The 25,913-nt window shown below is 40.6% G+C and overlaps 2 pseudogenes; both read right to left on the bottom strand.

Moving 5' to 3' along the window:
* Positions 1-6,868: 6,868 nt before the first annotated feature.
* On the bottom strand, positions 6,869-10,245 carry LOC149281618 (proprotein convertase subtilisin/kexin type 4 pseudogene; annotated as a pseudogene).
* Positions 10,246-18,555: 8,310 nt separating this feature from the next.
* On the bottom strand, positions 18,556-21,935 carry LOC149281617 (proprotein convertase subtilisin/kexin type 4 pseudogene; annotated as a pseudogene).
* Positions 21,936-25,913: the final 3,978 nt, after the last annotated feature.

Below are 25,913 nucleotides of genomic sequence, written 5' to 3'. Positions count from 1 at the left end.
GGCACTGGGTGTACAGAACGGCACTAGAAGCATGAAATAAATACGTTAAAAAAAAAACACTGTATTTGTTGTTCGGTTTTGTTTATAATCCAGTCCCTCGTTTGATTGCTGCTAAAACACCGACATTGTTAGTGCGGCTGGTAACAGGCGGTGACCCGCCAACACGTCCTCTTCATGCGGAAGCTTTATATATATACGAGACCAGAGTTCTCCTCATTCCACGGTAAGCTGGACACTGTCACTTTGACCGTGCTGATCGTGTTTCCGTGCTGAAAAACATCAAGAATATTATCTTTTATTTATAATATAATATATATTTAGAATATATTCCTATAGTCCATACATTCAGAGTCTGACAAAACTAGAACTGACAGATTAAAAACGATCATTTACGTTAAGTAAATAGAGACCGGTCCGTAAACTTACAGTCTAGAGGATATTTCGATTCAATGGCCACCATCCTAGATTAAAACGCAAAAATTAACACATCTACCACTTTTGCTCCGGTTACATAGTTACATAGTTACATAGGCTGAAAAAAGACATGCGTCCATCAAGTTCAGCCTTTCCTATATCTGTTAATTTGTTGCTGTTTGATCCAAAAGAAGGCAAAAAACCCTGGCTTCGCTCTTTCCAATTTTGCACTAACCAGGGAAAAAAATTCCTTCTTGACCCCAAAATGGCAGTCAGATTTCTCCTTGGATCAATAAGCTGTTTCCCCATAATTAAAGATTATATCCCTGAATATTATGTTTTTCCAGGTATCCATCCAGTTGCAGTTTAAACGTCTGTACAGACTCTGATAAAACTACCTCTGCAGGCAGAGAATTCCACATCCTTACTGCCCTTACTGTAAAAAACCCTTTCCTCTGCTTTAGTCTAAATCTCCTTTCTTCCAGTCTAAATGCATGACCACGTGTCCTATGCATAGTCCTGTTTATGAACAGATTTCCACACAATGGTTTGTATTGGCCCCAAATATATTTATATAATGCTATCATATCCCCTCTGAGGCGACGTTTTTCTAAACTAAACAGATTTAAATTAGTTAACCTTTCTTCATAACTATATTGCTCCATTCCTTTTATTAATTTTGTAGCCCGCCTCTGCACCCTTTCTAGTGCTATGATATCCTTCTTTAGAAAAGGCGCCCAAAATTGCACAGCATATTCAAGGTGCGGCCTTACCATTGATTTATACAGAGGCAAAATTATATCTTTATTCCGCGACTTGATGCCCCTTTTTATACACGACAATACCTTACTGGCCTTAGCAACCGCAGACTGACACTGCACATTGTTGCCTAGTTTGTTGTCTATAACAATTCCCAAATCCTTCTCATTTGTCATTACCCCTAATTCACTACCGTTTAGGGTGTAGGTTGCTTGTGCATTCGCTACCCCGAAGTGCATAACTTTACATTTATCTACATTGAATTTCATCTGCCATTTGAGTGCCCAGTCCCCCAGTCTATCTAGATCCCTCTGCAGCACATTAATATCCTGCTCGCCCTGTATAACTTTACCTAGTTTTGTGTCATCTGCAAACACAGAAACATGACTTTCAATGCCTCCTGCCAGGTCATTTATAAATATGTTGAATAAAATTGGTCCCAGAACAGAACCCTGAGGGACACCACTTACCACTTTTGACCAGCTTGAAAATTTACCATTTATAACAACTCTCTGTTCTCTACCTCTAAGCCGATGTTCTACCCAAGAACAAGAATTTGCATCTAGGCCAATTTCCTTCAGTTTGAATACTAACCTATTGTGTGGAACCGAGTCAAACGCCTTGGCAAAAACCAAGTAGATTCCATCCACCGCGACCCCCTGATCCACACTTCTACTACCATCTACCATCTTAGCTTCTAGAACTTCCTTGTCATTGACATGACCACCATACTACCTCTCACCCCATCACTGATACCCCCACACCACCTCTCACCCTTCCTCTGTGCCTTATGTTTGTCACCCCATTCCCTCAAGATTGTAAGCTTGCAGGGTCCTCTCCACCAAATGTATCGGTTTGTCTCGTCAGACCCCTTGAATTTATGTATTGTATTAAGCGCTGCGTAAACTGTTGGCGCTATATAAATAAAAGATAATAATAATAATAATAAGATTATTAAGGCAGAGAACCAATTAACACTTTTCTGTTATAATATAGGGGGTTTTAATTTTTTATTTTATAATGAAATTAATAAAACACATAATATTCATAATTCTACCAAACTCAAACTATCTCTGCCAGCCTCATCCAAAAAAAGCATGCTATATTTTTTATAATACAATACAAGGCAGTTAAAGGGGGCATATTAATCACTGAATGTTTAACTAGACTTGAGTACATGGACCAAAAATGATTTGGACACAATTTCAATTTTTCCTTTCCTGCACCTTTCGGTTTGGATGAGATTCAGGGTTTTTTTTTTGTTTTTTTTTTATTATTATTATTATTATTATTATTATTAGTGCTCCATTCACTATCACACTCTCAATGTCCTCATACCTTTTTCGCCAGCCAGCATAGCCGAGCAGAAATCAGGAAGAAGATGACCAAGAAAGAAGATGGGGACACGGAAGAGATTAATGGGAAAATGTGTGCTGACGACCTATAGGATATGCCACAGCGTTTCGGCAGTGAAACAACTTATTTTCTCTTATTATACCCTATAGGGATTCATCTGTCATTCTCTAGCACACAGCTATATTTTCACTTAATCTGACTCTTAGAACCTGTGACTGTACTAAGTATGTGTGTACCAAAATCTACGTTTTATTCCTATGAACACTGACCCAGTGCTGTCATTCCGTAGGGGAAAAAAAAAAAAGATATAATTTCACTTAGTTTGACTCCAGAAAAAAACACAAAACATCTTATTACATTGGACATTTAACCATTTAACATTTAATCATTCATCTGTCACTCCCTAAAACACAGCAATTGTTTAAAATGCTATAAAGGGTGATAATGGCTCACATGCAGGGTTCTCAACTACTAATGTGTTAACTGCTCCAATTTAATTGTACAGCGCATCTTAATTTCTTTCTCTGAACAGATAAAGGGTAATAATAATTCCATCTAATCTAACTACCGCATTTGCTCGATTATAAGACGACCCTGATTATAAGACGACCCCCCAAATCTGAATATTAATTTAGGAAAAAAAGAAAAAGCCTGAATATAAGACGACCCTAAAGGAAAAAAGTTTTACCAGAAAATGTTAATTCATGTAAACTATTTTTTTTATAAAGCTATGATTGAGAAAAATATTTTTTTTGTTTTTATTTCCTTGTATTTTCCAACCTGTCCCCCAGTTACGCACATCTGCCCCCAGGCTTGCCACTCCAATATGGCACTGTGGCCCATGATATGCCTTTTAACCCTCTATATGCCACTGTGCCCCATGGTATGCCTTTTGACCCCCTATGTGCCACTCTGCCTCCAGAAATGCCTTATACCCCTAAATGCCACTCTGGCATTTAGGGGGTTAAAATGCATATTATGGGGCAGAGTGGCATATAGGGAGGTATAAGGCATTCCAGGAGGCAGAGTGGAATTAAGGGAGTTAAAAGGCATTGTATAGAGCACTCTGCCTCCAGAAATGCCTTATACCCCTATATGCCACTCTGGCATTTAGGGGGTTAAAAGGCATATTATGGGGCAGAGTGGCATATAGGGAGGTGAAATGCCTTATACCTCCCTATATGCCACTCTGCCCCATAATATGCTTTTTAACCCCCTAAGTGCCAGAGTGGCATATAGGGGTATAAGGCATTCCAGAAATGCCCTATGCCCCCATTTAACACACACACACACACACACACACACACACTTACTTACTTACCGGTGCTTCCAATTTCCTGCTGTTTTGCCGGGGCAGCGGGTTAACATCTCCTTCCGCTGCAGCGGGGTTTGTTGGCAGCGGGGTTTGTCTGCGTCCGTCTCATATAGCTTCCCTGGCTGTCAGAGATCAGAGTTCCCCGCAGCGGTGCGAGGAACTCTGATCTCTGACAGCCGGGGAAGGTATACACGACGGACGCAGACAACCCCCGCTGCTAGCCACACCTCCTTCCGGCTGCAGCGGACGTTGTGTACGCGGATCGCTGCCCCGGCAACACAGCAGGAAGCACCGGTAAGTGTGTGTATGGGGGGGGAGACAGGAGGATCCAGGTCCCCTGCAGCGGTGCGGGGGATCTGGATCTTAGTCTCATAATCAGACCTCTATTTGAGGTCTGATTAGAAGACGACCCCGATTAGAAGACCCAAAATGTGGGGTCACTTTCATGTATCAATTGCAAAAGGTTTTTTTAACGATTGATTAGCCTTTTAAACTTGGATTAGCAAACACAACGTGCCGTTGGAACGCAGGAAAGATGGGTGAGATAAAGAGCCTCAAGAGTTATTCCATTAAAAATCACCAAAAAAGAATACCAGCTCTTCATCTAAACCCAGAGAAAGATGGGAAAGGGCAGACCTCCTGGAAGTATAATCTGTCGGCACTAAAGAGATTACCTGCTAGCCATACTGACCACAGAACATAATAAAACAAAACAAAAGTACACTCAGCACTGGAGATACATAATAATGTCGATCCTTAAAAGAAGGAAAAAAAAACAAGCACTATAATAGAATATCTGGAACAGACACATCGCGGACCCCTTCTGGCACACTAACTGTGAATAACGGTCAGGGACCCAGAACCTCCTCTAATGATCACACAAACCGCTATCTCCAGCGGCGCACACAGGCGCGGACCCGCATACATCTCCACACGGCCGACATAACAGTAACAACACGGCAACACCGTAAACTACACGGGTGTACACAACAATCTCCTGACCATACAAAGTGCTCGTGTTACTCCGGGACACAAGAATTATAGCAAAACATTCCTATTAGAAGGAGGACATCCTAAGAGGAATGTAATAGTCTTAAAACTTTAAGATGTAGGGTTTATAAAAATTCAAAAAAAAATCACTTTTTATGCCCCTTTTATTATAGTCTACGGCCTACGGCCTTCCTTTTTATCCTCCCTGTTAGCATGTACCATGTTTCAGTTCTCTTATGACATAAATGAGCTCTAATGACGCCATATAATTACTAATTCACGCAAACACGAACATTACAAATGAGTGTGAATGTGCAGGTGAAACCTGTGACAGCCGGTAGCGCGGATGCAGAATAAAGGTATTTGGCGGTACTACAGACTTCCAAGAGCCCCAACACCGGCCCATTTAAACATAAAGGCATGCGGTCACCTGCTCACTAAACCGGCTCTCCTTGGCATTCTGTACCGGCGGGGCGACCACGAACCCCAAACACACAGGGAGCAGGAGCGGGTTCATGTCCTGTCACTCGTACCGGAGTCCCTCACAGCATTCTGACACAACGTCGCTTCCTGCTTCCTGCTCAACTGGCGAGAAAAGAGCGCTGGGATTGGTCCACGCATTCTAGCGGCTGAATGCTCGCTCATTATTGGTCAGAACTGATGACACGTCCTCCCAATAGCAATGCGCACCCGCCATCTTTATTCCTGGCAGCGATTACGCTACTGTTCGTGATCTGTCGCTTTTTCATTTATCTGTTTTGTGTACGGAATTCGTGTGGATTCTCATAACACTGTCTATATGTTTATTATCTGAAGCAAAACGATTGTTGAATAAAATAAATATTGTTTCCAATATATAATACTTTATCAATGCTCACTCACCCTTACACATAGACATTCATGCTCAAAATATATTTTCTGTAAGATATAACAAAATATTTTTCTGTATGTGATGTAAGGATAAAAATAAAAATAGAGATGTTTGTTGCACTCACAAGTGTATTAGAAATAGAAAGCTCGTCAAAAATCCATACTTTCTTTCGTCTTAGGAGCTTCTGTGTAGAAGATAAGAAACGAAATAGTGCAATAAAAACGATATTGTTTAATGAATATAGATGTCCCAAGACACTGTATAAAATGTAATAAATTCTCGTTTTCCGATTTTAAAGTAATAGGGATAGATTTAGTATCCCCCCACTGGCGGGGAGGAGATGTAAAAGATATGCTATCAAGAAAAGAAACTGAATGGATATATAAATTTCAAACCTACAAGAAAGACGGATTGAATGTAGAATTCGATATATCCATTTTTTTGTGAATCCATTCATTTTTTGTGTATTAATTCCCTTTTCAAACAATCAAAATTTATTTTTTCTTTTTTAAATTATATTTATTTTATTAAGTTTTTATTTACAACATATTTTATCACACATACTAATTAAAATTGCATATAAGCGTTTTTATTCATATACTTTTTATATACACGATTTTATACACATGATTTTTAAACAATATTTTTACAAGATTTCTCTCTTTTAATAACATCATTTTTACACCATGTTTGTTCCATCTGAAGGTTAATTGTTCAACCACAGAACAGATGGATATCAGTAACATAATCGTGACAGCATTCAATTAATCAATTAGCGAGAGTACAATCAGAATACTTTCTTCTACATCTCTCTCTTATGTCTTCTTTCGTGTGGGAGTTCTGTCCAACAGGATAGATTCCTAAGAAAATAAAAATACATTCACTGAATACATTGGATCTTTAAATTGGTACCAATTAATATTGTTACTAAGTTGCTACATTGTTTCACTTGCCTATTGAGGTTTGGACGGATGCCAAACCACATACACAGATGTCTTCTATCTTGAATCAGCCTGTCTGTCTTTCCTTCTGTTGGTCCCTTGATGCTCTGCCGATATATCCCTGTAACTAGAAAAGATAGTTAAATGAAAAACATTCTATATGTCATGTTTTTAACAGTATAAATCTATTTTACACACTTACCGATTTACGAATACTGCCGACTACGAGTCCCGTTGACAGAATGAAACAGAGGGTTCCACAACATCTGCCGTTATTTCATCCTGAGGAATTAAAAAAGAAAAGAAAAAAGAAAAAAGACTAAACGTGATGACGTCGAAATGACGCAAATAGAACAAGACGGCGAGCCGGGACCTTTAAAAGAACCGCGAAAACACAGACAGGATACAGATTGATTTCTTAAATTTTCTCCTGAGGAAGCCAGAATTGGTGAAACGCGTTGAGATATTTTGGAAAACTTTACAACTATTGAAAACCTGGACTTTACATGGACTTGATGATCATCCACTTATCTTTATAAAGGACACTGCTCTTACGCATAACCCAGTTGTTATGCCTACTTGTTTGTAAGTTTTTAATCTATATTCATTAAACAATATCTTTTTTATTGCATTTCGTTTCTTATCTTCTACACAGAAGCTCCTAAGACGAAAGAAAGTATGGATTTTTGACGAGCTTTCTATTTCTAATACACTTGTGAGTGCAACAAACATCTCTATTTTTATTTTTTTCGTATTAACTTATTACACTATATTTGTTTTATTTTTTCCCACATATCTATGCGCCCCGACCTTTGCCTATACATCATTTGTTATAACACTTATGAGGAGTGTTGATCTGCGGGAGCAGCAAGATTTGTAGGGTACTGTAATTTATTTCATATTCATTTTTTAAGACCTACCCACTCGTGAAGGTGTTTCTTTTCCGTTCTATATTGTGATGTAAGGATCTGGGGTATTACATAACTTTTAAGTCACTTAAATGCAAAATAAAACCAAACATGTCAGTGGTGACATTAAGTCACATAAAAATGATGTATTTCCAATCTTTAATCAATGTGCATTGCTATAGAATGCTTGATTCTTGTTTTGGAATCCACACAAGATATGAAATCTGAGATCGGTCTAAGCTTTTCCTTCAAGCATGCGAGCACGGTTTAATTGTTTTATTATTCAACATAAAATTTCCAGGTACTTAAAATCTAAATTTGTAAAATATAGCAAGGAAAAGGTATTTTTGCCAAATAGTAAAAGGAATTTTATTGGTGTAACAGTGCTATCCGCGTCAGGTTGGGTCTCTACTCTCCCTTGTTGAATTTGTCCTCATCAGTGTTCAAAAGCAGAGGAAATCTCCTCCCTGCGCAGATTCCAGATCTGATTTAGAGCACGGTGGTTGCCCATCAGACGGGACTGGGGTCTACTCGTGATCTTTTTCGTAGATACCAGTGAATGAAAACCACCAGCGGTCCCATAACCATTACAATGGCCGCACTCATTATCACTGCCACTAATGTTGTTTGAGGGATCCGGATGAATGAGGCGTTCTGTAAGTCTACACTTGGGGAGTCAGATCTTACGCATGAGTTGTCTTTTCCATTATATTCGTATAAAGGGGAACAGGAAGTGCAATTATTGGCAGACGACCCTTTACACGTAAAGCAGGATGGGTGGCAAGCGGCACAAGAACGAACAAGGTGAAAGCTGCTGGGCTCTGACACCTCCGCTCTCTGCGTAGACTTAAAGTATTTGGCAGGGCAGTAAGATAGACAGAGCTTTCCAAAGGTATAATATGGTGCCAAACATTCTATGCACGACCCATTTCTATCCCGCCTCAGACACTTTCTCATGACAGACTTCTTGATTTTCCTGGACATCATGTGTTCATCTGTCCCGTACAAAATCAACGTGACGTGATGTAGAAATCCGTGGTTGGTGTAGCTTCCTCTGTTCCTAAATTCTAAGGTCCAAAGGCCCAATGGATTTTCATCCCAAGATTGTGTGGTCATGAAGGACCAATCTCTGTACCCATCAGTGCTGGTATCATGTGGTCTCTTGCCCATCAGCACAGAACGGGTGCCCATAGGACTGGTAAGATAGATTTCCAGGTCACCTCTGCGACTGTAGCTGAGGGTCATTTGGGCTTGGACATGCTCAAGGGATGTTATGTGATTGGGGGACCCAGAACAGGCAGTGACATTGTAAGTCAAAATCAGATCTGAATGCACTCTTTTAGGGGTGCTCACAATTGTTATGAGGCACTTTCTTTGAGGCTGCGTTGTCTCCCATGTTTCGGCCAGCTCCACTACTCGTCCAGCATGCAAGAGTCCGTAGCCGAAAAAGTGGCTCACTTTTCTTCCCACTCCATTTATGACCCAATCATCAGCCATTAGGTGGGCAGGACTGGACGCTCTTACCACGATATGTTGTATATCCCTCCATGTAAGAGCTGGGTTTGCCTCCAATGCCAAAGCAAGGATCCCGGCAGCAAGTGGAGTGGCGGCTGAAGTCCCGGTGTGTTTATCTGTACACGTGTGGCGTATATCAGTGGTGATAAAAGTCTCTTCCTCACCACCACCGCTGCTGTAAGTGCTTGTAAGTTTGCATGCACACGCCTCACTGTACCAAGGGACTGTTCCATGATTTGTGACACCCCCAACAGCAACAGTGTAGATACTGTTGGAGTAGCCGTCACTGTTGCAGTTGTCATTCCTGCCACCGTTTCCAGAAGCCCAAACAAAGATAGATCCAAGGCCACGGCGGCCATTTAGTATTCCTTTGTAAAAAGCCTCAGAAGACAACACTCCTGGTCCATCCAGTATCTTTCCATCATCAGTGGGACCCCAGCTGGCGCTATAAATGTCAATATGCTGTGGGTTCAAACTCAACGACTGAGCTTCAACAAAGTCTGTGACTATCCCATCCAGCATTCGCACACCTCCTATTCTAGCGTTGTATGCTACTCCAGCGCCGCAGATATCATTATTGGCAACCGCAGCCACCTCGCCTGCACAGCGGGTCCCGTGGTTGGTCTCATTAGATGAGTTATATCGGGGCTGAGGGTCAGGATCGTCGTCATTAAAATCATAACTCGCTTCCGGATCATAGTTTAATGCGAGATCGGGGTGGTCCTTTTCAAGCCCTTCATCCAGAACGGTCACCACCACGCCTCGTCCGGTATATCCACGGTTCCAAGCAGTCTGGACGCCTAAGTCAAGATTTTTACCCAGGTACCACTGCAAGCTGAAGAGGGGGTCTGTGGGAACCATACTAGGCTGTCTTTTCTCCCTTCTCCTCAGCGTCTGCTGCTCAAACCAGCTAACCTTGGGTTCTTTTTTCAGTTGAATATTTCTACCCCAGTGAGGGCTGAAGGATTTCCTTTGAATGCCACGATGAGATAAATGGTAGAAATCACTGCCAAGCACCACCTGGCCAAGGTTGATGAAACCGAATTTCTGTGCAATACGTTCTGCCTCTACAGAGCCATCAGGTATGTGCACAGCCCAGCTATTTGTGTAAATCTCCAAAGTAAAGATCACATGGATCAGAACAGTAACAACGAAAACCAGAGCTATGCTCCTCATCTTGTACTGTCAGCTTACAAAAGCATCTGTTGGCCTAACGGCCAGTGCTTTTATAACCTACACTATGTCACAGTAGAAGGGCGTGGCACATCTGTTACATCACAATAGCAGGGCGGGGCTCGGAACTCTCAGCGACAAGCCGGCTAGACAACGCTTACAGTTATGATGTCAATATATAATTCTGAAACAGTAGTGTGTGATTATATATATATATATATATATATATATATATACACGGTATATACACACACACACATATATATATATATATATCACACACAGACTACCATTCTAAAATGTGGGGTCACTTGGAAAATAAATGTCTAGCTGTAACAATTGCAAAAGGGGTTTTCTAATTATTGATTAGCCTTTTAAATTTAAACTTGGATTAAACACAACGTGCTGTTGGAACGCAGCTACAATCATTCAGTCATTTATAACATTAATGATGCCTGTGCTGTATTTCTGATGCATTTCATGTCATTTTAATAGACAACATTCGTTTTCTTACAAAAAGAGAGACAGATCTATGTGACCTCGTACTTTTGAATGGTAGAGTATATATATATATAATTATAATTATATATATATATATATATATATTGCCAAGAGAACGCCAAGTATAAACAAAACCCTTGGGGACTCTAATCAAGATAATCTAACAGAGTAATAAAGTGACATTTAAAGAAGCGACGTGATTAAGGGTTCAAAATGGTGTAAAAAAGGCACGAGAAGACAAGCAGTCGCAGGGTCGGCCCCTGTACTTACGCCACTGACCAAGATGGCTCCGGATATAAAAACATCAAATCCATGGCATGTAGCTGTATGTCCTGACTGAGTGGTGGCGGTTAACACAGTAAGGGAATATAGATATGAATGGGATCGGCATATTGTTATCCCGACTCCTGAGTGAAGATGCGAGTCTGCAGTCAAACTCTATTCCTATGTTTCTTTTTTTTTTTGATTCCCATTGCTATGTTTCATGTACAAAGTGAAATATGTTTTAATGATCCCTTTTTTTCCCAGTGTGATACCCACAGTGTTAGCAAATGCATACACACGTATATAACCCTGGGGGGAACCTGTGGGATCAATAAGGATGTCCTCCATGATGAGAGAGGCACAACCAGGGTTCATGGAATTTTATTAAGGAGAAAAACTACACAAAATCCTGATCCGTTTCATACATTTATTATACATCTATGCACAGACATGTAGTACATACATATATTCCATTTAATCTGTAATAATTGAAAACTGTTCAGATCTTTAGTCATAATATAAACAAAAGCCACATAATAGCTTGATTTATACTTTCTATGCCGACTATCCGTTTTAATGGGTTAACTACTTCCATGTCTGCTTATGGTGAACATTTCGCCCTCACAAACACGGCAGCTCCTTGAGATGAGGTACAGATGGCAGACCGCGCGGAGGGCACTGGGTGTACAGAACGGCACTAGAAGCATGAAATAAATACGTTAAAAAAAAACCACTGTATTTGTTGTTCGGTTTTGTTTATAATCCAGTCCCTCGTTTGATTGCTGCTAAAACACCGACATGTTTAGTGCGGCTGGTAACAGGCGGTGACCCGCCAACACGTCCTCTTCATGCGGAAGCTTTATATATATACGAGACCAGAGTTCTCCTCATTCCACGGTAAGCTGGACACTGTCACTTTGACCGTGCTGATCGTGTTTCCGTGCTGAAAAACATCAAGAATATTATCTTTTATTTATAATATAATATATATTTAGAATATATTCCTATAGTCCATACATTCAGAGTCTGACAAAACTAGAACTGACAGATTAAAAACGATCATTTACGTTAAGTAAATAGAGACCGGTCCGTAAACTTACAGTCTAGAGGATATTTCGATTCAATGGCCACCATCCTAGATTAAAACGCAAAAATTAACACATCTACCACTTTTGCTCCGGTTACATAGTTACATAGTTACATAGGCTGAAAAAAGACATGCGTCCATCAAGTTCAGCCTTTCCTATATCTGTTAATTTGTTGCTGTTTGATCCAAAAGAAGGCAAAAAACCCTGGCTTCGCTCTTTCCAATTTTGCACTAACCAGGGAAAAAAATTCCTTCTTGACCCCAAAATGGCAGTCAGATTTCTCCTTGGATCAATAAGCTGTTTCCCCATAATTAAAGATTATATCCCTGAATATTATGTTTTTCCAGGTATCCATCCAGTTGCAGTTTAAACGTCTGTACAGACTCTGATAAAACTACCTCTGCAGGCAGAGAATTCCACATCCTTACTGCCCTTACTGTAAAAAACCCTTTCCTCTGCTTTAGTCTAAATCTCCTTTCTTCCAGTCTAAATGCATGACCACGTGTCCTATGCATAGTCCTGTTTATGAACAGATTTCCACACAATGGTTTGTATTGGCCCCGAATATATTTATATAATGCTATCATATCCCCTCTGAGGCGACGTTTTTCTAAACTAAACAGATTTAAATTAGTTAACCTTTCTTCATAACTATATTGCTCCATTCCTTTTATTAATTTTGTAGCCCGCCTCTGCACCCTTTCTAGTGCTATGATATCCTTCTTTAGAAAAGGCGCCCAAAATTGCACAGCATATTCAAGGTGCGGCCTTACCATTGATTTATACAGAGGCAAAATTATATCTTTATTCCGCGACTTGATGCCCCTTTTTATACACGACAATACCTTACTGGCCTTAGCAACCGCAGACTGACACTGCACATTGTTGCCTAGTTTGTTGTCTATAACAATTCCCAAATCCTTCTCATTTGTCATTACCCCTAATTCACTACCGTTTAGGGTGTAGGTTGCTTGTGCATTCGCTACCCCGAAGTGCATAACTTTACATTTATCTACATTGAATTTCATCTGCCATTTGAGTGCCCAGTCCCCCAGTCTATCTAGATCCCTCTGCAGCACATTAATATCCTGCTCGCCCTGTATAACTTTACCTAGTTTTGTGTCATCTGCAAACACAGAAACATGACTTTCAATGCCTCCTGCCAGGTCATTTATAAATATGTTGAATAAAATTGGTCCCAGAACAGAACCCTGAGGGACACCACTTACCACTTTTGACCAGCTTGAAAATTTACCATTTATAACAACTCTCTGTTCTCTACCTCTAAGCCGATGTTCTACCCAAGAACAAGAATTTGCATCTAGGCCAATTTCCTTCAGTTTGAATACTAACCTATTGTGTGGAACCGAGTCAAACGCCTTGGCAAAAACCAAGTAGATTCCATCCACCGCGACCCCCTGATCCACACTTCTACTACCATCTACCATCTTAGCTTCTAGAACTTCCTTGTCATTGACATGACCACCATACTACCTCTCACCCCATCACTGATACCCCCACACCACCTCTCACCCTTCCTCTGTGCCTTATGTTTGTCACCCCATTCCCTCAAGATTGTAAGCTTGCAGGGTCCTCTCCACCAAATGTATCGGTTTGTCTCGTCAGACCCCTTGAATTTATGTATTGTATTAAGCGCTGCGTAAACTGTTGGCGCTATATAAATAAAAGATAATAATAATAATAATAAGATTATTAAGGCAGAGAACCAATTAACACTTTTCTGTTATAATATAGGGGGTTTTAATTTTTTATTTTATAATGAAATTAATAAAACACATAATATTCATAATTCTACCAAACTCAAACTATCTCTGCCAGCCTCATCCAAAAAAAGCATGCTGTATTTTTTATAATACAATACAAGGCAGTTAAAGGGGGCATATTAATCACTGAATGTTTAACTAGACTTGAGTACATGGACCAAAAATGATTTGGACACAATTTCAATTTTTCCTTTCCTGCACCTTTCGGTTTGGATGAGATTCAGGGTTTTTTTTTTGTTTTTTTTTTATTATTATTATTATTATTATTATTATTATTATTAGTGCTCCATTCACTATCACACTCTCAATGTCCTCATACCTTTTTCGCCAGCCAGCATAGCCGAGCAGAAATCAGGAAGAAGATGACCAAGAAAGAAGATGGGGACACGGAAGAGATTAATGGGAAAATGTGTGCTGACGACCTATAGGATATGCCACAGCGTTTCGGCAGTGAAACAACTTATTTTCTCTTATTATACCCTATAGGGATTCATCTGTCATTCTCTAGCACACAGCTATATTTTCACTTAATCTGACTCTTAGAACCTGTGACTGTACTAAGTATGTGTGTACCAAAATCTACGTTTTATTCCTATGAACACTGACCCAGTGCTGTCATTCCGTAGGGGAAAAAAAAAAAAGATATAATTTCACTTAGTTTGACTCCAGAAAAAAACACAAAACATCTTATTACATTGGACATTTAACCATTTAACATTTAATCATTCATCTGTCACTCCCTAAAACACAGCAATTGTTTAAAATGCTATAAAGGGTGATAATGGCTCACATGCAGGGTTCTCAGCTACTAATGTGTTAACTGCTCCAATTTAATTGTACAGCGCATCTTAATTTCTTTCTCTGAACAGATAAAGGGTAATAATAATTCCATCTAATCTAACTACCGCATTTGCTCGATTATAAGACGACCCTGATTATAAGACGACCCCCCAAATCTGAATATTAATTTAGGAAAAAAAGAAAAAGCCTGAATATAAGACGACCCTAAAGGAAAAAAGTTTTACCAGAAAATGTTAATTCATGTAAACTATTTTTTTTATAAAGCTATGATTGAGAAAAATATTTTTTTTGTTTTTATTTCCTTGTATTTTCCAACCTGTCCCCCAGTTACGCACATCTGCCCCCAGGCTTGCCACTCCAATATGGCACTGTGGCCCATGATATGCCTTTTAACCCTCTATATGCCACTGTGCCCCATGGTATGCCTTTTGACCCCCTATGTGCCACTCTGCCTCCAGAAATGCCTTATACCCCTAAATGCCACTCTGGCATTTAGGGGGTTAAAATGCATATTATGGGGCAGAGTGGCATATAGGGAGGTATAAGGCATTCCAGGAGGCAGAGTGGAATTAAGGGAGTTAAAAGGCATTGTATAGAGCACTCTGCCTCCAGAAATGCCTTATACCCCTATATGCCACTCTGGCATTTAGGGGGTTAAAAGGCATATTATGGGGCAGAGTGGCATATAGGGAGGTGAAATGCCTTATACCTCCCTATATGCCACTCTGCCCCATAATATGCTTTTTAACCCCCTAAGTGCCAGAGTGGCATATAGGGGTATAAGGCATTCCAGAAATGCCCTATGCCCCCATTTAACACACACACACACACACACACACACACACTTACTTACTTACCGGTGCTTCCAATTTCCTGCTGTTTTGCTGGGGCAGCGGGTTAACATCTCCTTCCGCTGCAGCGGGGTTTGTTGGCAGCGGGGTTTGTCTGCGTCCGTCTCATATAGCTTCCCTGGCTGTCAGAGATCAGAGTTCCCCGCAGCGGTGCGAGGAACTCTGATCTCTGACAGCCGGGGAAGGTATACACGACGGACGCAGACAACCCCCGCTGCTAGCCACACCTCCTTCCGGCTGCAGCGGACGTTGTGTACGCGGATCGCTGCCCCGGCAACACAGCAGGAAGCACCGGTAAGTGTGTGTATGGGGGGGGGAGACAGGAGGATCCAGGTCCCCTGCAGCGGTGCGGGGGATCTGGATCTTAGTCTCATAATCAGACCTCTATTTGAGGTCTGATTAGAAGACGACCCCGATTAGAAGACCCAAAATGTGGGGTCACTTTCATGTATCAATTGCAAAAGGTTTTTTAACGATTGATTAGCCTTTTAAACTTGGATTAGCAAACACAACGTGCCGTTGGAACGCAGGAAAGATGGGTGAGATAAAGAGCCTCAAGAGTTATTCCATTAAAAATCACCAAAAAAGAATACCAGCTCTTCATCTAAACCCAGAGAAAGATGGGAAAGGGCAGACCTCCTGGAAGTATAATCTGTCGGCACTAAAGAGATTACCTGCTAGCCATACTGACCACAGAACATAATAAAACAAAACAAAAGTACACTCAGCACTGGAGATACATAATAATGTCGATCCTTAAAAGAAGGAAAAAAAAACAAGCACTATAATAGAATATCTGGAACAGACACATCGCGGACCCCTTCTGGCACACTAACTGTGAATAACGGTCAGGGACCCAGAACCTCCTCTAATGATCACACAAACCGCTATCTCCAGCGGCGCACACAGGCGCGGACCCGCATACATCTCCACACGGCCGACATAACAGTAACAACACGGCAACACCGTAAACTACACGGGTGTACACAACAATCTCCTGACCATACAAAGTGCTCGTGTTACTCCGGGACACAAGAATTATAGCAAAACATTCCTATTAGAAGGAGGACATCCTAAGAGGAATGTAATAGTCTTAAAACTTTAAGATGTAGGGTTTATAAAAATTCAAAAAAAAATCACTTTTTATGCCCCTTTTATTATAGTCTACGGCCTACGGCCTTCCTTTTTATCCTCCCTGTTAGCATGTACCATGTTTCAGTTCTCTTATGACATAAATGAGCTCTAATGACGCCATATAATTACTAATTCACGCAAACACGAACATTACAAATGAGTGTGAATGTGCAGGTGAAACCTGTGACAGCCGGTAGCGCGGATGCAGAATAAAGGTATTTGGCGGTACTACAGACTTCCAAGAGCCCCAACACCGGCCCATTTAAACATAAAGGCATGCGGTCACCTGCTCACTAAACCGGCTCTCCTTGGCATTCTGTACCGGCGGGGCGACCACGAACCCCAAACACACAGGGAGCAGGAGCGGGTTCATGTCCTGTCACTCGTACTGGAGTCCCTCACAGCATTCTGACACAACGTCGCTTCCTGCTTCCTGCTCAACTGGCGAGAAAAGAGCGCTGGGATTGGTCCACGCATTCTAGCGGCTGAATGCTCGCTCATTATTGGTCAGAACTGATGACACGTCCTCCCAATAGCAATGCGCACCCGCCATCTTTATTCCTGGCAGCGATTACGCTACTGTTCGTGATCTGTCGCTTTTTCATTTATCTGTTTTGTGTACGGAATTCGTGTGGATTCTCATAACACTGTCTATATGTTTATTATCTGAAGCAAAACGATTGTTGAATAAAATAAATATTGTTTCCAATATATAATACTTTATCAATGCTCACTCACCCTTACACATAGACATTCATGCTCAAAATATATTTTCTGTAAGATATAACAAAATATTTTTCTGTATGTGATGTAAGGATAAAAATAAAAATAGAGATGTTTGTTGCACTCACAAGTGTATTAGAAATAGAAAGCTCGTCAAAAATCCATACTTTCTTTCGTCTTAGGAGCTTCTGTGTAGAAGATAAGAAACGAAATAGTGCAATAAAAACGATATTGTTTAATGAATATAGATGTCCCAAGACACTGTATAAAATGTAATAAATTCTCGTTTTCCGATTTTAAAGTAATAGGGATAGATTTAGTATCCCCCCACTGGCGGGGAGGAGATGTAAAAGATATGCTATCAAGAAAAGAAACTGAATGGATATATAAATTTCAAACCTACAAGAAAGACGGATTGAATGTAGAATTCGATATATCCATTTTTTTGTGAATCCATTCATTTTTTGTGTATTAATTCCCTTTTCAAACAATCAAAATTTATTTTTTCTTTTTTAAATTATATTTATTTTATTAAGTTTTTATTTACAACATATTTTATCACACATACTAATTAAAATTGCATATAAGCGTTTTTATTCATATACTTTTTATATACACGATTTTATACACATGATTTTTAAACAATATTTTTACAAGATTTCTCTCTTTTAATAACATCATTTTTACACCATGTTTGTTCCATCTGAAGGTTAATTGTTCAACCACAGAACAGATGGATATCAGTAACATAATCGTGACAGCATTCAATTAATCAATTAGCGAGAGTACAATCAGAATACTTTCTTCTACATCTCTCTCTTATGTCTTCTTTCGTGTGGGAGTTCTGTCCAACAGGATAGATTCCTAAGAAAATAAAAATACATTCACTGAATACATTGGATCTTTAAATTGGTACCAATTAATATTGTTACTAAGTTGCTACATTGTTTCACTTGCCTATTGAGGTTTGGACGGATGCCAAACCACATACACAGATGTCTTCTATCTTGAATCAGCCTGTCTGTCTTTCCTTCTGTTGGTCCCTTGATGCTCTGCCGATATATCCCTGTAACTAGAAAAGATAGTTAAATGAAAAACATTCTATATGTCATGTTTTTAACAGTATAAATCTATTTTACACACTTACCGATTTACGAATACTGCCGACTACGAGTCCCGTTGACAGAATGAAACAGAGGGTTCCACAACATCTGCCGTTATTTCATCCTGAGGAATTAAAAAAGAAAAGAAAAAAGAAAAAAGACTAAACGTGATGACGTCGAAATGACGCAAATAGAACAAGACGGCGAGCCGGGACCTTTAAAAGAACCGCGAAAACACAGACAGGATACAGATTGATTTCTTAAATTTTCTCCTGAGGAAGCCAGAATTGGTGAAACGCGTTGAGATATTTTGGAAAACTTTACAACTATTGAAAACCTGGACTTTACATGGACTTGATGATCATCCACTTATCTTTATAAAGGACACTGCTCTTACGCATAACCCAGTTGTTATGCCTACTTGTTTGTAAGTTTTTAATCTATATTCATTAAACAATATCTTTTTTATTGCACTATTTCGTTTCTTATCTTCTACACAGAAGCTCCTAAGACGAAAGAAAGTATGGATTTTTGACGAGCTTTCTATTTCTAATACACTTGTGAGTGCAACAAACATCTCTATTTTTATTTTTTTCGTATTAACTTATTACACTATATTTGTTTTATTTTTTCCCACATATCTATGCGCCCCGACCTTTGCCTATACATCATTTGTTATAACACTTATGAGGAGTGTTGATCTGCGGGAGCAGCAAGATTTGTAGGGTACTGTAATTTATTTCATATTCATTTTTTAAGACCTACCCACTCGTGAAGGTGTTTCTTTTCCGTTCTATATTGTGATGTAAGGATCTGGGGTATTACATAACTTTTAAGTCACTTAAATGCAAAATAAAACCAAACATGTCAGTGGTGACATTAAGTCACATAAAAATGATGTATTTCCAATCTTTAATCAATGTGCATTGCTATAGAATGCTTGATTCTTGTTTTGGAATCCACACAAGATATGAAATCTGAGATCGGTCTAAGCTTTTCCTTCAAGCATGCGAGCACGGTTTAATTGTTTTATTATTCAACATAAAATTTCCAGGTACTTAAAATCTAAATTTGTAAAATATAGCAAGGAAAAGGTATTTTTGCCAAATAGTAAAAGGAATTTTATTGGTGTAACAGTGCTATCCGCGTCAGGTTGGGTCTCTACTCTCCCTTGTTGAATTTGTCCTCATCAGTGTTCAAAAGCAGAGGAAATCTCCTCCCTGCGCAGATTCCAGATCTGATTTAGAGCACGGTGGTTGCCCATCAGACGGGACTGGGGTCTACTCGTGATCTTTTTCGTAGATACCAGTGAATGAAAACCACCAGCGGTCCCATAACCATTACAATGGCCGCACTCATTATCACTGCCACTAATGTTGTTTGAGGGATCCGGATGAATGAGGCGTTCTGTAAGTCTACACTTGGGGAGTCAGATCTTACGCATGAGTTGTCTTTTCCATTATATTCGTATAAAGGGGAACAGGAAGTGCAATTATTGGCAGACGACCCTTTACACGTAAAGCAGGATGGGTGGCAAGCGGCACAAGAACGAACAAGGTGAAAGCTGCTGGGCTCTGACACCTCCGCTCTCTGCGTAGACTTAAAGTATTTGGCAGGGCAGTAAGATAGACAGAGCTTTCCAAAGGTATAATATGGTGCCAAACATTCTATGCACGACCCATTTCTATCCCGCCTCAGACACTTTCTCATGACAGACTTCTTGATTTTCCTGGACATCATGTGTTCATCTGTCCCGTACAAAATCAACGTGACGTGATGTAGAAATCCGTGGTTGGTGTAGCTTCCTCTGTTCCTAAATTCTAAGGTCCAAAGGCCCAATGGATTTTCATCCCAAGATTGTGTGGTCATGAAGGACCAATCTCTGTACCCATCAGTGCTGGTATCATGTGGTCTCTTGCCCATCAGCACAGAACGGGTGCCCATAGGACTGGTAAGATAGATTTCCAGGTCACCTCTGCGACTGTAGCTGAGGGTCATTTGGGCTTGGACATGCTCAAGGGATGTTATGTGATTGGGGGACCCAGAACAGGCAGTGACATTGTAAGTCAAAATCAGATCTGAATGCACTCTTTTAGGGGTGCTCACAATTGTTATGAGGCACTTTCTTTGAGGCTGCGTTGTCTCCCATGTTTCGGCCAGCTCCACTACTCGTCCAGCATGCAAGAGTCCGTAGCCGAAAAAGTGGCTCACTTTTCTTCCCACTCCATTTATGACCCAATCGTCAGCCATTAGGTGGGCAGGACTGGACGCTCTTACCACGATATGTTGTATATCCCTCCATGTAAGAGCTGGGTTTGCCTCCAATGCCAAAGCAAGGATCCCGGCAGCAAGTGGAGTGGCGGCTGAAGTCCCGGTGTGTTTATCTGTACACGTGTGGCGTATATCAGTGGTGATAAAAGTCTCTTCCTCACCACCACCGCTGCTGTAAGTGCTTGTAAGTTTGCATGCACACGCCTCACTGTACCAAGGGACTGTTCCATGATTTGTGACACCCCCAACAGCAACAGTGTAGATACTGTTGGAGTAGCCGTCACTGTTGCAGTTGTCATTCCTGCCACCGTTTCCAGATGCCCAAACAAAGATAGATCCAAGGCCACGGCGGCCATTTAGTATTCCTTTGTAAAAAGCCTCAGAAGACAACACTCCTGGTCCATCCAGTATCTTTCCATCATCAGTGGGACCCCAGCTGGCGCTATAAATGTCAATATGCTGTGGGTTCAAACTCAACGACTGAGCTTCAACAAAGTCTGTGACTATCCCATCCAGCATTCGCACACCTCCTATTCTAGCATTGTATGCTACTCCAGCGCCGCAGATATCATTATTGGCAACCGCAGCCACCTCGCCTGCACAGCGGGTCCCGTGGTTGGTCTCATTAGATGAGTTATATCGGGGCTGAGGGTCAGGATCGTCGTCATTAAAATCATAACTCGCTTCCGGATCATAGTTTAATGCGAGATCGGGGTGGTCCTTTTCAAGCCCTTCATCCAGAACGGTCACCACCACGCCTCGTCCGGTATATCCACGGTTCCAAGCAGTCTGGATGCCTAAGTCAAGATTTTTACCCAGGTACCACTGCAAGCTGAAGAGGGGGTCTGTGGGAACCATACTAGGCTGTCTTTTCTCCCTTCTCCTCAGCGTCTGCTGCTCAAACCAGCTAACCTTGGGTTCTTTTTTCAGTTGAATATTTCTACCCCAGTGAGGGCTGAAGGATTTCCTTTGAATGCCACGATGAGATAAATGGTAGAAATCACTGCCAAGCACCACCTGGCCAAGGTTGATGAAACCGAATTTCTGTGCAATACGTTCTGCCTCTACAGAGCCATCAGGTATGTGCACAGCCCAGCTATTTGTGTAAATCTCCAAAGTAAAGATCACATGGATCAGAACAGTAACAACGAAAACCAGAGCTATGCTCCTCATCTTGTACTGTCAGCTTACAAAAGCATCTGTTGGCCTAACGGCCAGTGCTTTTATAACCTACACTATGTCACAGTAGAAGGGCGTGGCACATCTGTTACATCACAATAGCAGGGCGGGGCTCGGAACTCTCAGCGACAAGCCGGCTAGACAACGCTTACAGTTATGATGTCAATATATAATTCTGAAACAGTAGTGTGTGATTATATATATATATATATATATATATATACACGGTATATACACACACACACATATATATATATCACACACAGACTACCATTCTAAAATGTGGGGTCACTTGGAAAATAAATGTCTAGCTGTAACAATTGCAAAAGGGGTTTTCTAATTATTGATTAGCCTTTTAAATTTAAACTTGGATTAAACACAACGTGCCGTTGGAACGCAGCTACAATCATTCAGTCATTTATAACATTAATGATGCCTGTGCTGTATTTCTGATGCATTTCATGTCATTTTAATAGACAACATTCGTTTTCTTACAAAAAGAGAGACAGATCTATGTGACCTCGTACTTTTGAATGGTAGAGTATATATATATATAATTATAATTATATATATATATATATATATATATATATATATATATATTGCCAAGAGAACGCCAAGTATAAACAAAACCCTTGGGGACTCTAATCAAGATAATCTAACAGAGTAATAAAGTGACATTTAAAGAAGCGACGTGATTAAGGGTTCAAAATGGTGTAAAAAAGGCACGAGAAGACAAGCAGTCGCAGGGTCGGCCCCTGTACTTACGCCACTGACCAAGATGGCTCCGGATATAAAAACATCAAATCCATGGCATGTAGCTGTATGTCCTGACTGAGTGGTGGCGGTTAACACAGTAAGGGAATATAGATATGAATGGGATCGGCATATTGTTATCCCGACTCCTGAGTGAAGATGCGAGTCTGCAGTCAAACTCTATTCCTATGTTTCTTTTTTTTTTTGATTCCCATTGCTATGTTTCATGTACAAAGTGAAATATGTTTTAATGATCCCTTTTTTTCCCAGTGTGATACCCACAGTGTTAGCAAATGCATACACACGTATATAACCCTGGGGGGACCTGTGGGATCAATAAGGATGTCCTCCATGATGAGAGAGGCACAACCAGGGTTCATGGAATTTTATTAAGGAGAAAAACTACACAAAATCCTGATCCGTTTCATACATTTATTATACATCTATGCACAGACATGTAGTACATACATATATTCCATTTAATCTGTAATAGTAACATAGTAACATAGTTCATAAGGTTGAAAAAAGACCAAAGTCCATCAAGTTCAACCTATATACATATTGTGTCCCTACTGTGTTGATCCAGAGGAAGGCAAAAAACCCTTATCAAGCAGATGCCAATTGCCCCATACCAGGGGGAAAATTCCTTCCCGACTCCAAATATGGCAATCAGAATAAATCCCTGGATCAACGTTCTCTCCCTATTAATCTAATATCCATAACTTGTAATATTATTGCTTTCAAGAAACACGTCCAGGCTCCGTTTGAACTCTTTTATTGAGTTTACCATCACCACTTCCTCTGGCAGAGAGTTCCATAATCTCACCGCTCTTACTGTAAAGAACCCCCGTCTGTGCTGGTGTAGAAACCTTCTTTCCTCCAGCCGTAGAGGATGTCCCCTTGTTATAGATACAGTCCTGGGTATAAATAGGTCCTGGGAGTGATCTCTGTACTGCCCCCTTATGTATTTATACATAGTTATTAAGTCCCCCCTAAGCCGTCTTTTTTCCAAACTAAATAACCCCAATTCTGATAATCTTTCTGGGTACTGTAGTCCTCCCATTCCCCTTATTACTCTGGTTGCCCGTCTTTGAACCCTCTCCAGCTCCACTATATCTTTCTTGTACACTGGTGCCCAGTACTGTACACAGTATTCCATGTGTGGTCTGACTAGTGACTTGTACAGTGGTAGAATTATTTCCTTGTCGTGGGCATCTATGCCCCTTTTGATGCACCCCATGATTTTATTTGCCTTAGCAGCAGCTGCCTGACACTGGTCGCTACAGGTAAATTTACTGTTAACTAAAACTCCTAAGTCCTTTTCCATGTCAGTCGTCCCCAGTGTTTTCCCATTTAATACATATTCCCAGCCTGGATTTTTCTTCCCCATGTGCATAACCTTACATTTATCTGTGTTGAACCTCATCTGCCACATCCCAGCCCAAGCCTCCAACCTATGCAGATCCATTTGTAATCGTGCGCTGTCCTCTATTGTGTTAACCACGTTACAGAGCTTAGTATCGTCTGCAAAGATTGATACTTTACTATGCAATCCCTCTACAAGGTCATTAATAAATATATTAAAAAGAATAGGACCCAAAACTGACCCCTGTGGTACCCCACTAGCAACAGTCACCCACTCAGAGTATGTACCATTAATAACCACCCTCTGTTTCCTATCACTGAGCCAGTTACTTACCCACATACACACATTCTCCCCCAGCCCAAGCATTCTCATTTTATGTACGAGCCTTTTATGTGGCACCGTATCAAATGCTTTGGAAAAATCAAGATATACGACATCCAGCGATTCACCCCGATCCAGTCTTGAGCTCACCTCCTCATAAAAGCTGATCAGGTTAGTTTGACAGGACCGATCCCTTGTAAACCCATGCTGATATGGAGTCATACATTTATTTTCATTGAGATACTCCAAAATAGCATCTCTTAGGAAACCCTCAAACAGTTTACACACAACAGAAGTTAAACTAACAGGCCTATAATTCCCCGGGTCACTTTTTGTCCCCTTTTTGAATATTGGCACAACATTTGCTATGCGCCAGTCCTGGGGAACAGACCCTGTCACTATAGAGTCCTTGAATATAATAATAATAATTGAAAACTGTTCAGATCTTTAGTCATAATATAAACAAAAGCCACCTAATAGCTTGATTTATACTTTCTATGCCGACTATCCGTTTTAATGGGTTAACTACTTCCATGTCTGCTTATGGTGAACATTTCGCCCTCACAAACACGGCAGCTCCTTGAGATGAGGTACAGATGGCAGACCGCGCGGAGGGCACTGGGTGTACAGAACGGCACTAGAAGCATGAAATAAATACGTTAAAAAAAAAACACTGTATTTGTTGTTCGGTTTTGTTTATAATCCAGTCCCTCGTTTGATTGCTGCTAAAACACCGACATGTTTAGTGCGGCTGGTAACAGGCGGTGACCCGCCAACACGTCCTCTTCATGCGGAAGCTTTATATATATACGAGACCAGAGTTCTCCTCATTCCACGGTAAGCTGGACACTGTCACTTTGACCGTGCTGATCGTGTTTCCGTGCTGAAAAACATCAAGAATATTATCTTTTATTTATAATATAATATATATTTAGAATATATTCCTATAGTCCATACATTCAGAGTCTGACAAAACTAGAACTGACAGATTAAAAACGATCATTTACGTTAAGTAAATAGAGACCGGTCCGTAAACTTACAGTCTAGAGGATATTTCGATTCAATGGCCACCATCCTTACCACTTTTGACCAGCTTGAAAATTTACCATTTATAACAACTCTCTGTTCTCTACCTCTAAGCCGATGTTCTACCCAAGAACAAGAATTTGCATCTAGGCCAATTTCCTTCAGTTTGAATACTAACCTATTGTGTGGAACCGAGTCAAACGCCTTGGCAAAAACCAAGTAGATTCCATCCACCGCGACCCCCTGATCCACACTTCTACTACCATCTACCATCTTAGCTTCTAGAACTTCCTTGTCATTGACATGACCACCATACTACCTCTCACCCCATCACTGATACCCCCACACCACCTCTCACCCTTCCTCTGTGCCTTATGTTTGTCACCCCATTCCCTCAAGATTGTAAGCTTGCAGGGTCCTCTCCACCAAATGTATCGGTTTGTCTCGTCAGACCCCTTGAATTTATGTATTGTATTAAGCGCTGCGTAAACTGTTGGCGCTAT

The sequence above is a fragment of the Sceloporus occidentalis genome, unplaced genomic scaffold (assembly GCF_023333645.1).
Source record: "Sceloporus occidentalis isolate IW3139 unplaced genomic scaffold, rSceOcc1.0.p SCAF_130, whole genome shotgun sequence".
Lineage (NCBI taxonomy): Eukaryota > Metazoa > Chordata > Lepidosauria > Squamata > Phrynosomatidae > Sceloporus > Sceloporus occidentalis.
This window is presented reverse-complemented; position numbering and strand designations above follow the sequence as displayed.